The following is a 4854-nucleotide window of genomic DNA, read 5'->3' as shown; positions in this document are numbered from 1 at the left end:
TGGAAGCATCTCTTCGTAGGACCAACTCAAACATGTGTAAGCACTCTTGGTCTCCTACCACTCTCTTTATGTGGAGTGCCATTCTAAAGTTTGCTAAGAACAACTCGGCATCCTCACTGGGCTCTCCAAAGAATAAGGGGTAGCTACTCATTTGCCTAGTGGTATCCATGCTTAAGAAAAAGAAGCACAAATATGATCGCATAAAGGTCTTTCTTCACTCTCTTTCTCTCTCACTCTTTTTTTTTTCAAAGTAGAATGAAAATTGTAAGATCCCTGTTCCCACCGAGCAACGGATTCGGGGTACTGGCAGCGGAAGTAGCGCTTCTCGCGCGGGACAGGGGTCCCACACTCGGGGCCTCGCCCACGGATATCCGGATAAGAGACTAATCCGTCGGTTGTTCCAAAACCGAACCCGGAAAAACTTCCCCTACCGGCAAGCACGGGCGATTCCACCAGGATAACTTTTTACTCTAACGTAGTCAAGATCATTTCTGTTCGAGATGATCCGATTACATCTATAAGATACTTAGTCAGTTCAAGGAAGAAACTTGCACTTGGATCATTGGGATCAACGCTTTTTTCCCCATTCAAGAGGCACAGCCGTTGATTCCTATCCATAGAACAGTTTTTGTCCGGGATTTATTTATTTATTTTTTTTCTATCGTAAAAACAAAAGTTTGAGTCTCGATTTACGGATCCATCAGTCCAGCCTAACCCCATCCAATCCCATGGGATAGCCAACCGCCCAACCACTGTAGTGATGGGATCCAATTAAAAATTTGGTTAGGTTTTGTCCCGGGTACCAAGGAAAAGAGTTCCAAGGCCCCCTAGCCGGATGTTCATGCAAAATAAAACTAGTCACACCACTCACACACCCAATATGAAATTGCCTTTTTCAACCAGATTCAACCAGTTTAAAACAATCCTTTAATAAAACCATAGTATCATTGATCACCATCTTCCAATTTATCCAATTGATTCTTAATTTCCCATCATTCCTTCATCAGAGTATCTATGGCATCATTGGCAACTAGAACGCTCAGGAGCCGTTTCGATAGTTCCTAGCCCATAATACTTGGCAATATAATCACTTAACATGATGGACTCTCGTTGAAGATCAGCAAGATCAACCAACAGATCCATATAAGGAGCCATGGACTCATCCATTGAAGACCAGCAAGGTCAATCAACCAGATCCATGCTCGATTTCAGAAAACAACTCCAACTCTGTTCCAATATCTTCCTCGACGCACGCGTGGGTATCCTAGGCAACCCAGAGCCCGAGCACCGTATGGTCAGCACCCTCTAGGATCCTTCGCAGGTAACCTAGCGCTTCACGCATAGGCCGCTTCCTTGGCCCCTCATCCACCGTACCGGAAGCTCACCATTTTAATCGCACCGAGGCTGGTCAAGACCTCGGCCGACCTTGCTACGCGAGACGTCCTTCATTGACTCCCCGTCAGCAATTGCAACTTTACCATCACGACTTTAATCACAAGACGGTCAAAATGCTCCCCCCAGCATTCTTGACATAAAACAATCATTTACAAACAGCATTTACAAACAGTATTTACAAACAGTATTTACACACAATTTCTATTTTAACTTTCATTTTTCCACATTATCCTTCATCAATCTACATTACTTATTCCATATTCCATTTATATGTATACTCATCCCATCACATCATTTCTATCTCATCACTTCAGATTCCCTCACATCGCATATCGTATATTCACATCCATACATCCACATCTATATGTGTACATTCACATCTACATGCATACATCTACATCTCTATGCATACATCCACATCCACATTCACATTCACCTCCATACATCTACATCTACATGCATACATCCACATCTCCATTCACATCTACATCTATACATCTACATCTACATGCATCCATCCACCTCCACATCCACATCTACATCTATACATCTACATCTACATGCATACATCCACATCTCCATTCCCATCTACATCTATACATCTACATCTACATGCATCCATCTACCTCCACATCCACATCTACATCTATACATCTACATCTACATGTATACATCCACCTCCACATCCACATCCGTATCTATACATCTACATCTACATGTATACATCCACATCCACATCTATACATCTACATCTACATGCATACATCTACCTCCACATCCACATCTACATCTATACATCTACATCTACATGTATACATCCACCTCCACATCCACATCCGTATCTATACATCTACATCTATATGTATACATCCACATCCACATCTATACGTCTACATCTACATGCATACATCCACATCTCCATTCACATCTACATCTATACATCTACATCTACATGCATCCATCCACCTCCACATCCACATCTACATCTATACATCTACATCTACATGCAAACATCCACATCTCCATGCATAATAAAATTCTTTTAATTAATCTAGGATGATAGTTCCTAGGATATGGTAGGAAGTCCTCTTTTTATGCTTTGAATGAATTTATTTTATGCGTAATTTCTATAAAAATTTTGCCATAGCTCCGCTACTATGACTGATAAATCTCAAATTTTTTTCTAAGGGATAAAGCTCATTATTAAAGAAATAATTAGAATGGTCTCTAATTGGATCATCAATCCATAATGGTCTCTAATTAGATCATTAAGAAAACAATTAGAATGGTCTCTAATTGGATCATCAATCCATAATGGTCTCTAATTGGATCATTAAGAAAACAATTAGAATGGTCTCTAATTGGGTCATCAATCCATAATGGATTGAATCATCAATGTGCATAAACTAAAAGCATAGCAAAAAGCCATTAATTTGGCCTCAAGCATAGCTTAATCTTGGATTAAGGAAAGGCTTTATGAAAAGCTTCATTTGGATTGAGAATGGTTCATGAGTATGACCATTTCTTGAGTGAGAGAGAGAAATTACATAAAAACCATTAGAATTTAAACATAAATGGAAATTAACTTCTATAGCATTTATTAAATTATGTAACTCTTCACTGCTATTCACCAATTAACTTCAATAGCATTTAAAAAACCATACCAATTAAACTTCTCAAGCTTGAGAGGGGTTGAGAAGAGAGAATCATTGAGAAATTATAGAAAGATCAAAATTCAATATACTTACCTTATAATTTGCTTGATTCTTTATTCACGGTAGAGGCCCCCAACCAATCAATTGGTTTAGTATGTTGATGGAGCCACCAATGGGGATTGAAGAAAGAGAGAAGTATCAAAAACTAGTGAATTATTAAAGAATTCACAGTTCTTGGCTTAGGTAGAGTAGAGTAATAAAGCATAAGACACTATGTATTTTGGCTTAGGTGGAGTAGAGTAACAAAGCATAAGACACTATATATTTTGGCTTAGGTGGAGTAGAGTAACAAGCATAAGACACTATATATTTTGGCTTAGGTGGAGTAGAGTAACAAGGCATAAGACACCATATATTTTGGCTTAGGTGGAGTAGAGTAACAAGGCATAAGACACCATATATTTTGGCTTAGGTGGAGTAGAGTAACAAGGCATAAGAGACTATATATTTTGGCTTAGGTAGAGTAGAGTAACAAGGCATAAGAGACTATCTTTTGGCTTAGGTGGAGTAGAGTAACAATGCATAAGACATTATATTTTTTTCAACAAGGGGAGGCTTCTATTTATAGGAAAATTTGAGCTCCTAACCAAACAAACTGATTCTAGAATTTTCCAAGTCAGTTTGGTTGAATTTGGACTAGATTTGGACCTAGTTTGGTTACTTTTTGATTCGGTTTGGTTCCATTTTGATTTGGTTTGGTTCAAGAGAGATGAGAGATAAAAATATCACATTATTTTTGAGTTTAAAACTCATTCAAGCATGTGAAATATGCACCTCCTTTAAAGAATTCCCCTTCCTTACATATGTGTCAAAATTTTATTGCTCATAGTTTTTTACTAATAAACCTTGTACATTTTCAACTCTTCATCTTATGTGAAATGTGCACCTCCTTTAAAGAACTCCTCTTCCTTACATATGTGTCATAGTTTTTTTACTAATAAACCTTGTACATTTTCAACTCTTCATCTTATGTGAAATATGCACCTCCTTTAAAGAACTCCCCTTCCTTACATATGTGTTTATTTACTAATAAACCTTGTACATTTTCAACTCTTCATCTTATGTGAAATATGCACCTCCTTTAAAGAACTCCCCTTCCTTACATATGTGTTTATTTACTAATAAACCTTGTACATTTTCAACTCTTCATCTTATGTGAGCATTTACTCAATTTTTGGGTATCTTCTTTTACAAATTGGATTTATCTCCTCCCTACACATGGATTGATGCTATTGGCCCATAGGAACCTTAATTGGACCATAGTCTAAAGATTTATGAAAATCTAGACCCTTAGGCTAAGGTTCTTTATACCTATTTCCAATTAATTCCAATTGCACATTGGAAAATTCTTTTTAAATTTCTGTTTCAGGGGAGCTCATCTGAATTATAAGAGATATTTTTCTATCCAGAATTATTCAGAATCTGAATATTCTCTCTCTAGAATATTTTCTCTCTCTAGGTTAAAACAGTCACAAACAAGATCTCTTATATTTCAGAAAAGGAATTGATTACAGGAGAATATACTAGACATCAAAAAGGGGTTGGGGGAGGAATCTTACATTCTACCCCACTTAAAAAACGCGAGATGTCCTCATCTCGCAACTTGGAATAATTTCGCAAGATGCAGGAATATGAGACTTAGAGAAAAATTTTAATCACGATTAACCACCAAGAAAAGTCTTAAAGAGAGCAAGATTCAAAATAATAACAAGATTTAAACTTTATTCATTCTCGGAACTTATAC

Source organism: Cibotium barometz, chromosome 6, assembly GCF_041138505.1.
Source record: "Cibotium barometz isolate CiBa-2024 chromosome 6, ASM4113850v1, whole genome shotgun sequence".
NCBI classification, from domain to species: Eukaryota; Viridiplantae; Streptophyta; class Polypodiopsida; order Cyatheales; family Cibotiaceae; genus Cibotium; species Cibotium barometz.
The sequence above is the reverse complement of the archived record's forward strand: the minus strand, read 5'-3'. Positions refer to the sequence as shown.